The 11,913-nt window shown below is 38.1% G+C and overlaps 1 long non-coding RNA gene across 1 annotated transcript; it reads left to right on the top strand.

The window, feature by feature from the left end:
• The first annotated feature begins 3,321 nt into the window (after window positions 1–3,321).
• On the top strand, window positions 3,322–11,064 carry LOC129350788 (uncharacterized). The gene is made up of 4 exons (XR_008604304.1): window positions 3,322–3,470; window positions 4,099–4,257; window positions 5,199–5,499; window positions 9,957–11,064. It is a non-coding gene; the product is annotated as an uncharacterized LOC129350788 (long non-coding RNA).
• Window positions 11,065–11,913: the final 849 nt, after the last annotated feature.

The following is an 11,913-nucleotide window of genomic DNA, read 5'->3' as shown; positions in this document are numbered from 1 at the left end:
GTGCACTTGTTCAAGCACAAAACAGGCTAAATTTCTCTCACTGAACAAAAAAAAGAAAAGAACTGAGGCATGCAAACAAAGCTGGATGCATTTAATGCTTTTCATGCAAAGTTAATGTTGTGCTGGTTTTGCACATTTTTGAAAATGTTTTTGTGAATACTTGTTAAGTAGTTGTGTTCTGTGTTCCACATTATTGTAGAATTATTGCACATCATTATAATTTTAATTTACTGTTTTTATTGAGATATATTGAACATTGCTGTAAGTGTAGTGGGTAGGTTTTGTCTTTGTTGCTTCACTATGCTACAGTCATGTTAATGTAAATTTAGAAAAAACTGACAACACTATAATGGTACAAGATGTTTGCAGTGTTACTGTACGTCCAGCAGCTGTTAGTCCAGATCAGTTGTAGCAGTTACCTCATAGCATTCATGATGAACAAAAACTGACATGATAAGGCAAGTTTCACATCTCTGCCAGCTGATGGTCATATTGTTGTGGAATAAATTCTGAGTGATGACTTACTTACTTCGTTTGTAAAAACAGTGATTGCTGAAAAGTAATTAAAGCACTTGGAAAATCAGTTTCACATTTTAAGTATGTCTTTATGACAGTAAATATCAACAACTCAAAAGGCAGCAATCATAGTTTAAATGAAGTTTTTTGACATTTTGGACGACATACTAAACTATGATGTTTTTGTCACATTTTGGACGACATTGTCAGGTCTGCTCCAAGCAGGCTCTAGATAGGGCTTTCCACTTCCCCTCCCTTTCTGTCTCTACAGGTGTGCTTGGCATGGAGGCTGCGGTGACAGGTGTGTGCAATTACAATCAGCAGCAGCAGAGCGGTAGCAGGTGGAGCTTGTCCAATCAGAAGCCATTCCCTCTACAATAAAGCCTGACTCTACTCATCACTCAGTGTGGGACTGTGAAGGATCAACAGTCAGTCACTGCACTGTTCATTCTGCCTCTGAAACCTGTGAACCTCTCATAACTCTTGTCTTTGTTCCTCTTAGGATGGATCCTGCCTGTTTGTGTCCACCTGCTCCTGCTGTTCGTGGATCAAGGACCTCCTTCTGCAACCGTTTCTCCAGACACGAGTTCAGAACTGACCTGGTCAGCCTCCTCCGTCTTCAGATGCCAAACCACCACGTGCCTGCCACTGCAGCCTCCAGAACACCTGCCTGGCACCCTGAGCCTCCTCCGTGTCCTATTGTCCTTACCCATCTGCACCCCAGCTCTGACCCCTCTGACCTCAGTCCATTCACGCTGTTCCTAGACATGCGCATTCCAGACTCACGAGTGTTTTTAGGTAGATTGTAGTTCTAGTGCTTGAATATTGTTTTTTCTACTAAGCTTGTTTCGTATTTGGATTCTTTCTGAGTTCAGAATGACTGTTTAGAATCCGCTGTGTTTCCAGTGTTAGTTGTTTCTCTACCAGTTATTGCCTGGTTCTAGTTTAGGTAGAGTTTTGCTTATTTGATTTCCATTCTAGAATTCTGATTCTTACCTTAGCTTTCTCACCTAGGTTGTACCTAAAGTGGGTTAGTTCCATAGACTGTATATAAAGATGGACTTAGCGCCTGGCTCCAAAAATGAAGACTACCTGTAAGTGTCAAAAACTTGCAATATCACACCGTCCGCTAGGGCTGGCTCCAAAAAGCTCTGGCTCCATAGACCCCAATTCTACACGGGAAAAACTAAAATTTGATAGACTGCTTTTCTACAGCTCAGGATTTTTTTTCTTTAGCTTTCAGGGTTAAAACGAGAAATCAGGTGGCCGATCTTAAAATAAATCCATGCTGAATTTTATACAGAGCGTTAAAGTTTTGTGGAGCCAGGGGGCGGGGCTACTTGAATGACCGTCTGGTCTGGAATGATTGACAGGTCCTATGGAGGAGGCAGCCCAGACTCTGGTTCACCTTAAACTCTGTTCTTGTTTGGATTAATTCTGATATAATAACTGTTGGTTTATTTATCAGTGGAACAGCAGAACCTTTTCCACAGATAATTTTCCTGCCCGTAGGCTTGTTTTAACCAGTTTTCTACCTTCGGCTGATTGTACCAGCAGACACTGAAAGGACTCTGATAGTTCGGTAAATTAATATATATATATATATATATATATATATATTTTGGTATCGGTGCCGCTTTAAATGCACTTTATATGCAGCTTTAGTGTCAGATATAATGTGTGCCATGCACTCCAGATGTTGGTGGAGTTTATTTCTGTGTGTGTTGACCAGAGAAGAAAGTTAGCATAGTACATATTAGTTTTAATGTTAGCGATGCTAACCGAGCTAGCTTTTCAGTCGTAGTATGATTAAAGCTAACGTAGCATTAAGCTAACGTAGCATTAAGCTAACGATGTTTGTGTTGAGTTTCATGTAAACTGCTGAGTGTGTTGTGTTCGTGTAATGTGGTACATTTAGTTAATAAAACTGTCAGTGGAGACGCTGGTTCACATTAATGGGCGGCAGACATTTTCCGAGTTTTTTTCCATTTGTCATTCTCATCCCTGCAGTGAAATGTAAAAACTGAACAGTCACAAGACAAGTTGTATTATGAAGAGAGGAGCTGAATCTGCAGCATTATTGTTATTACTGGAAGGATGAGGAGGACATCAGTGCTGCTCTTCCTCACAGTGATGAAGGAGAGAAGATTCTTCAGACAACCATCTGGATGTTCATGTTCTCTGTAGCTCTCAGTCCATCAGACTAGATGTTCCTAATGATCCAGACCAAGACTGGAAGGAAAAGACACTAACAGTGAGGAAACGATCTCCAAGATTCTTTCATTCCAACTGCTGGAACATTAAATATCAGAGTGAACACAGCAGAATATGAATGGAACACAGTAGAGTGTTGTATTTTGTCCTATTTTTTTATCTTATGGAAATGTTTGTTTTCCTGGTTGAGGCCAAAGAACATTTTACTGCCTTAGATGGACAATAAAGTTTATTCTTCTTATTCTAATGTATCATTAACATGAGCTCCACACAGTTATCTGACCACACACTGTTGTATGAACAGAAGCTGTTAAAAACAGTCTGAACCAAAGAACAGAGATATTAACTCAGAGCTGAACTGTTCTTCATTCACTGAACTGAGAGGTCAACATTCATCAGTAACAGAGTTCTGTGGAGGAACATTAACGTAGATTAATTTATATCTGCTGATCATAAACAAACTACACCTTGAGACAGCAGTTATCAATCTGTTATGATTGATCTGTTATGATTGATCAGCTGTGACCTGCAGGACAAAAAGGTATGAATGAGTAGATAGGACACGCCCCTTTGAGCTGCGTGCTACAGCGAGGCTAAGCTAGTGGGGGCAAAGTTTCAGTGCATTCTGTTGATGTAGACGACGTGAAAACGGAAACAAGTATGCCGTCTGACTGTGCTGCATATAGTTGCACATGACGTCGTACGATTGAGACAAGGAAACTTGGAATGACTTTTCATAGGTAAGAATAGTTTTTGGCTCTTTTTTCATTATGAAATCTTGTTGAGAGCTTCCAGTCTATGAGAGCTAACTAGTTAGCCACTAGCAAAACGCTAAGGCGAGCTAGCAGCTTGACAACCAAATACCAGACGATTAATAGTAGCTGTAGTATAGTTGTACAAGCAGTAGTAGTAATACTAAAAGTACAAGCAGCAGTAGTAGTATAAACAGCTGTTAGAGTCGTAGAAGTAGTATCAGCATTTGTAATAGTATTACAAGTTGTAGTAGCAGTGCCAGTATCAGCAGCAGTAGTGTGTACTACCACTACTACTAGTAGTAGTCACATTACTATTACTACCACCAATACTACCAATAGTAGTTATAAAGCCTAACTCATGTATATCCAGATTACCGTCTATGTTCTTCCCCCAAACCCATTTTATGATTGGGATTACAGGCAGTTCTTTAGGACTGCTCTCAAATAATTGAAATTTTACTAAACAAGGTTATACTTATCAAATTAAATAGCTCTGGTCTCCAGTATATTGGCGAATTGGGTTCTTTGTACTTAATTTATTAGCATGATTTCTTTTTAATATGTTGTGTACAGACTTAATTACTTCTCTGTCTACTTTTCTTACTCCATGTAGGTTTCCCAGAGACTATGGGTTGAGGAGGAAGTGGAAGTTTGTCAGCTTAGACCTGGTGTCATTCCATCAGTGTTAAATTTCCCGGCTCATCTTGGAAGAGTACGTGCCAGAAAGACCACGACCAAGCAGCCTTGAGATCTTAGGCAGCGTCTCCCTGAGGTGGGTGTCGACAGTGTTCACAGTCAGGTCTGTGGTAATCCCGTCAAAAAACAAAACAGAAAAAAATCTAGATTGTAAATCAACATGTAACCAAAGCACTCTGTGTATAACACCATAGTATAGGATGTAGTTCAGAAAATGTCAAAGTATAGTATGCTTTACTCAAGAATAACATAGTATGGCCTGTAGTTCATAGTACAGCATGTTGGCAAGAAAAAAAACAAAACATAGATTATTATGTGGTTCAAAAAGCGCAAAATGATAGGATGTTGCCTAAAATTGTCATGTATGATATGTGGTTCAAAAAATGTCATAGTGCAGTATATTGTCAAAATAGTATATTATTCAAAAAAAACATCAGAGTATAATATGTCATCTAAAAAATGCCATAGAATAATATTTCATTGCACAAGTAAAAGTACAGTAACTTTTAAAACTGTTCAAATTCTTACAATATGTTGCTGGAAAACAACAAAAAAAACTAAAACAAAAAACCCGACAGTAATATGTCAATTTAAAAAGCCTATAGTATAGCATGTCGCTCTAAAAACGTCATCATATAGCATGTCGCTCTAAAAACGTCATAGTATAGCCTTTAGTCCACAGCTGTCAGTAGGTGAGGAGCAACACAAAAACAGTCCAAACACTGGTTTCCAGAGGGTTAGACGAGAATTTATTTGAAAGAGTAAGTTTACAACAACACAACATGTGAGGGGTTTAAAAACAAATGGGTGTTAGTAAAATAAAAATAAATCAACAGAACTAAAATTGAAATTCATGTTGACATTGATGGACATTCCAACCAGGAACAAAGTAAAAGATAATCAGTACAAAAATAAACTCTTCCTGTTCACCTCTTAAAACCCAAAAACACACCGCAGTAGCACCCTAAACTAAAACTACCAATGGGTTCCCTGTTTTCCTTTGTGAACAATTCAAAGGTCCCTATCTCCCCACACATCCACCAACCACTGGAACACATCTCCAAAGTTCTGCTGGACCAGCTCAGCTTCCCCTCAGAAGAAGTGCTGCCACCTGCCAGATGAAGGAGCCTTTTGAGAGGCAGCTGGCATCGTGATTGGACTGTACTTTGGTCTGTTCCAATCCAGCTTCAGCTCCAGAGACGGCAGGCGGGACGAGTCAACGGAGGCCGGATGGACGAAGGCATGCAGCTGAGTACAATCCAGAAAACAACAGAGGAGGAGTGCAGCAGCCCAGAGCCAGAACAACCAGAGTAGCATGGTATGTCTCTTAGAAAACATCATAGTATATCCTTTGGTATGAAAAAACACCATCATATACATCGTATATTGTACAAATAACAAGTCAAAGGAAAGAGACATACATTGTAGAATTGTAGTAATTGTGGGCTGACTGATTGACTGATTATCAGTATTTTATTTTTTACTGATTTACAGTAATAAATACATTTAAAAATGGTGCTACTTTGGCTCTGAACCTTTATCTACCTGTGGTCGCTCTGTCTGCTTGAGTGATTTGATTGGTTATATGTAACGAATAAAACTCCTTTAACTTAACATCTGTAAACAAAACAAAAACATATCAACAAAGTTTTCTGTTAGAGTTTGTGTTCTTCTCATTTTAACTCCAAGATTTTATATACTTTCATTTACTGCAAATGAATATCTACTCCAAATGTCTCACTAATAATCATTATCAGCCTTAAAAACCCACAAAACACCCCTCTATACTCCACCACACTTAGTACATTCCGGTTCCCCCTTCTATAAATCTGCTTGGAATCTTCCACTTCCTGTTTGTCAAAGTGGCCTTCTACCTGGACAGGTTTTGTTGGAGCTCATACAACAAACATTTTGGGTAACTGCACTTTAATATGGATGGATGACACTGAATTAGAGTCTGTTTTAATGAGACTGAGTTAAGATGTGTAGCTCTGTCATTAAATAGGAAATTATTTCTCAGAATTCACAGAGAAAAGTCTGAAATGTTTGCTAGGTTAGCATCCCACATGTTCTTTGGCTCAGCTAAAGCTAACTCTCTCCAACTTCTGGATCTTTGGAGTTGCTTGTTGTTAAAATATCTTGCTATAGGTGCTGAAGCTCAGAAAGTCTGAGATGTTTGTTCAAAATAAGCTCATTCTCAAGCCTGATCTGAACTGTCCTCTTTTGTTTGAACTTTCCCTAAACTTAGGAGTTAATGACAGAGCAGCACATCCAGACTCAGTCTCATTTATGTAGAGATTAAACTTCAGTGTCATTCATTGATGTTAAAGTGCAGTTTTTCAAATGTTTGTTGCACATGCTCCCCACCAAACCAGTCCAGGTGGAAGATGATGTGAAGAGAAAGCTCCAGAGGATGAATATCACACATTTACATTGGAAATTAATGTCCTTTAATTAGACATTGTCATGCAAAAGTTGGATTTCCCTTTAATGATGTTCAAATCTTTGAGTGTTTTGTTGATGTTGGTTTCTAAATGTTTTCTGACACTCGGCCCCAAAGATTAAAACCTTTTATGGCTCACAAGCTGCAACAATTCACACATGATCAACTATCTTTCTGACTAAACTAAGATAAAAAGTGAAAAACTGCCTGATTCCTGCATCATGAATGTAAATCTTTTTGGTTTTTATGACAGTAAACTGAATATATTTGGGTTTGACATTTTGTAAACCAAAACAAGAAATGAATTACTGGAGAAAACAATCAACACATTCATGGACAAAGAAAATGTGTTTTCCAACATATATGGCTGAATTACTCCAACATTACAAGATATATACAATTTGAATTCAATTTTATTTATATAATGCCAATTACAGGTCAAATTGTCTCAAGACGCTTTATTTTTATATTTTTTTTGTCATATTTAAAATATGACAAAGTAAGAAATTAAAACCTTTTGACTAATCCAATTTATTATTTGGTTTTTAAGAGACTAATCAACAACTAAAATAACTTTCTCCACTAAAACTATTAAATATGAGGTCAAATAGAAGGAAGAGTTTTAAATACTGCAGTCCCACGATGACAAGAATAAAGTTTCTCAACAAAAACTAAATCTGCTGGTGGATTCCATTGAAGTCCAAATAAATTATAATAAAGTGTGATACTAAAGGTTTGTGGTGCTAAAAATCTCCAAGTAAAGATATCAAGTTGAACATCTGGATGGAGGTTGATAAAAGTTGACCTCCCTTCATTTCTCTGGAGCGACTCCATGAATTTTATGGATGGTTGTTAAAGACCTGCTCTTCTAGTCGTCTTCCTTCTAGTCGTTGTAAAAAGTCAGTCCATCCTGGCCAACCTCAACACCTCTTCATGACAGCTTGTTCTGCCTCTGACCTGGTGGAAACTCCAGAAACTCGGGAAAACCCGTGGAGACTCGAAGAACTCGTGGCGACTCGAAGAACTCGTCGGGCGGGGGAAGGTGTGGTGGGCGGTGGGGGGAGGTGGGGGAGTAGAGGGGGGAGGCCGCCACCCACCTCCCCGCCTACTCTCCGCCCTGACTCCACCCAGACTCCGCCTTGGCCCCACCCATGTGGTCACTTGAGGAACTACGATGCCAAAGGGACGACGAATTTGTTTCTTTGTATCTGATCTGTAGCTCAGTGAGTTAAGGATTTGCCTATGGAGCTGCAGGTCGCTGGTTCAAGACCAGACACTTCTTAAATTTTCTCAAAATCCTGACAAAGACAAAGAAAGAAAACTGCCACTGGCGGGTCTTGAACCTGCGACCTTCCAGTTGGTAGTCACTCTTCTTTTCCCCTGAGCTATTCGCTCAGATACTAATTCTTCTTTTTTTTGCGCATTTATCATCTATTTTTTGTCGTTTTCGAGTTTTTTTTTAACTCGAGTCTCGACTCGACTGGTTTTCTCAGGAGGTTGGACTTCAGCCTTTGTGTTGGAGGGTGGAACCCTCAGTTCCAAGACTTCCCAAAGCCTCCAGACCTCCCGAGTCCTCAGGACCTGAGCTTTCACACAGTCTGAGGGCTGAAATTTTCTAAGTCCCACAGTAGTTCTCTGTTAGATTGAACTTTCAGACAGTCCAAGGACTGATATCTGAGTCGTTCTCTGTTAGTTTGAACCTTCAGACAGTCTGAGGGCTGAAATTTCCTAAGTCCCACAGTAGTTCTCTGTTAGTTTGAACCTTCGGACAGTCCAAGGACTGAAATCCTCTAAGTTCCTGAGTAGTTCTCTGTTAGTTTGAACCTTTCCACAGTCTGAGGACTGAAATCTTCAAAGTTTCTCAGTACTTCTCTGTTAGTTTGAACTTTCTGGTTAACAGAAGCCTTAAAACTTGTGACCATAAGTCTTGATTTCACATTTAGACCATCCATCTGAGTTCTTCTCAGACCTTCACCTGTGGGTTTTTTAGAAATCCTCAACAAACTTTGATTCTCCTCACTGAACAGTAAAGTTTGTGGAGATCAGAAGGTAACATTAGTTTGATAAATGCCTTCAACTATTAGTAGACTTTATCTGGAAAGCAGTTTTCTGAAATGAGTTCTTAGTAAATCTATCCACAATCAAACCAAGAACAGAAAGAGGAAATGTTTGAAGAAACAACTTGATGTTTTCATTTCAGACTAGAAAACGCTTTAATATCTTTATCTGTTTTTGCTCTTCGTGATTGTTTTATTGTCTCTTCTGTTTAATTTGATCTTCTAAAGTCTAACTGGTGTCTTTTCAAATGTTTTGTCTTTAGTTTGATTCTTCTTAAATGTATAGTTTTGCTCTTTTCTCACCTTTTATTGTTCTAATGTCTGATTTGATTTCCAAATGTTTTGTCTTTTTAATGTTTGTTTTTTCAAATGTTTTATCGGCTTGTTTGACTTTTTTTTCCCTTTCCCATAATGTTTAGTGTTTAATGTTTGTTTAATGTTTGTAAATGTTTTAATGCCTGTTTAATAGAGTTAAACATTAAATACAATTAAATTATATTAAACAGACAAAATGTTGAATTAGATAATTCAACAAGATACAATACATGTCATTATGAAATTAAACTAAATTTTTAAAATACAAATATTAAAAATTACAGATATTTTCCATAATTAAACATTTAAAAAAATACAATTAAACAAGAAGAATATTAAACATTTAAAAAAATGCAAAACATTTAATTAGATTATTAAACCTTTAAAAAGACAAAACATCCAATTAAAAAATTAAATGTTTAATTAGAAATTTACATCTTAAATTTCTTGAATCTTTTTAATAATAAAACTTTTTAAAAGTTTTATTGTATTAAATTTTTTTCCTTTAATTACTTTTTGTTATGTAGTTTCTTTAATCTTCTTTTTCTGTCAAGATTTTAACCCCAACCTTAAAAATAAAACAAACCCTTAAATCACAATGAAAATACTTCTGTTGTCACAATCATGAGTTAGTCAGTTATTCAGTTTATCAATTCAACTTTATTTGTTTAGCACCTTTCACACAGATGACAAAACTAAAGAAGCAAAGACAAAAAACTATGCTAAAACTATGATTAAAACTCAAAAACATTTAAAAAAAAAAATTAACATGGTAATAAAATATATTGTGTTCAGGGGATGAAGGGAGTTTAATGAAGTCTTCTCGGGTTCACATGGGAAATCATTTAACATATAAACTTGATATTCAGTCTAAGGAAACTGGAAACTGCAGAGCGACAGAAGAACCAACAATATCTCCTGTTTTCTCCTTTAATGAGTCGACTCTTCTTGTGCTTTCAGACCAAAGAACTACAGACTCTTCACAACCTGCTCAAACTCTTGGTACAGGACCTCACCACACGGGTCAAGAAGGTTTCCATCTCATTTTTACTCTGAAGCTCACCTTCTCCTGCTCAAACTGCTAACAAATGTTTCTGCTGCTCTAAAGTCTGCTCTCCAGAACTTCCTAAAAACTCTCAAAGTCTCTTCTGCTGCAGATTGCTTTGTAGAACTGTTGCAGAAAACCTCACTAAACCACATGGAGGGGCCTCAAGATAGTCGTCCAAATGAAACCATACAAAAACCAAACTAGTACAACCCAAACGCTAAAGTCTCCTGCAGCCTACCAGAGAACCTCTGAGAACAGAGAATCAGGACAGGAACTCTTACCTTCTGGACAACCAACGCTGGTTCACAAACAAGAATACAGAATGTGTCTGACCAAAAACCTCTGAAGACTCACTACAGCCAAGATAAAGACACAACTCAGCTGCACCAAATCTACTAATCACTGCACACATTACCACCATGTGATAACTGTGGCTAAAGAACCACATTTACCAAGACAACTATCCAGTACAAAGCCCTAAAACACACCAAGAAACACATTAAAGATGATTTTACTGCTGGAAGCTGCAAGCCAACGCCTAAAGAAGAAACTAAAGCAACAGAGCCAAACCCGGTTTACTGGTGAACAGAAGCAGAGGAAATGTTTGTCTGCAGCTAAATAAAGCAGGAAGACACTGAGCTGCTCAGGTGTTCCTGATAACACCAAGCAGCCACCTGGACAGCCAATAGGAACACAGCTTCCTGGAAGTCCAGAGGGCTGGCTTAGTGAAGGAAATTTAATTTAAAGTTGAAGCAGAAAGTTAACAAAGAAAGTTGAAAACCACCTTCTGATACCTGAAATCTCTTGAGTTTTCACACAAAGAACACCTGAACATGTCAAACTGGTTCCATAGTAGAACCATCATTGTAAAAACGTCATAGTATGGTGTGTTGCTCAAAAAACATTAGGACCCTGCTGTCTAGGGAGCTGTAGGAGAGGCCCACCACAGTTTGTACTTTGCACATTGTAAATAGTTTTGATTTTGCTGCTGACTAATAAACTATTTTGTGACTTCTGTGATTGCATCATAACTTTTCATTTTGTCTGTTAAGACACTGGTAGGAAAAGAGTCAACAGTCTGAACCAAACAATTCTGTATTCCCTAATAATGCATTTATGTTTAATGGGATTTAACATGTTTTAACACAGACTCCTTTATGGTTCATAATTCCGTTGACTGAATTACACCAAAGCAATACTGATTTATCAAACTGGAATATTTTTAAAACAGATGTTTTAATGTTTTGGTGTTTAATTTGTCATGTAATCTTGCTAACCTTCACAAATAAAACAATAGCATAGACACATCTGCAGAAGGTACAAAAGTTTATTTTCAGAATTGCATTAAAGAAAACAATAGCGGTCCGGGGACAGAAAAACAGAAGTATAACGAGAAGAATAACTTAACTTTTGCATGACACGTAGTGCATCAGTGCATCCTGTACATCTCTGTCCTCCTCCTCTACACCTTGTGCCACTGCAGGCTCATGTGCTGCTGCTTCAGGTAAATCCCATGAAGTCTCATAAGAGCCATCTGAAACACATACACAGCATACATATTTTAATACCTAATAGCGATAAACTGCAGCCATTACAGGGTCGTTCACAGGATTGATACACGATAGCTAGCGAACTAGCATTAGCTTACCCTCATATGTCGACTAGTTCGTATCCTCTTGTCTTCGGCTTGATGCTGCTGCATCGCCTCCCAAACTCTCCTGTGTGTCTCCAGAGTGTTTCGACTCGCCGCTCTCAGCTTTCTCCGACTCTTCTATTACTCTGAATCTGACAGAAAGCCACAGACCGAGCAGCAGGTGAACCATCGTCTCCGTTATGTTGCGTTTGTGTCGCACACAAATGACGTTAAGG

The sequence above is a fragment of the Amphiprion ocellaris genome, chromosome 16 (genome assembly GCF_022539595.1).
Source record: "Amphiprion ocellaris isolate individual 3 ecotype Okinawa chromosome 16, ASM2253959v1, whole genome shotgun sequence".
Lineage (NCBI taxonomy): Eukaryota > Metazoa > Chordata > Actinopteri > Pomacentridae > Amphiprion > Amphiprion ocellaris.
This window is presented reverse-complemented; position numbering and strand designations above follow the sequence as displayed.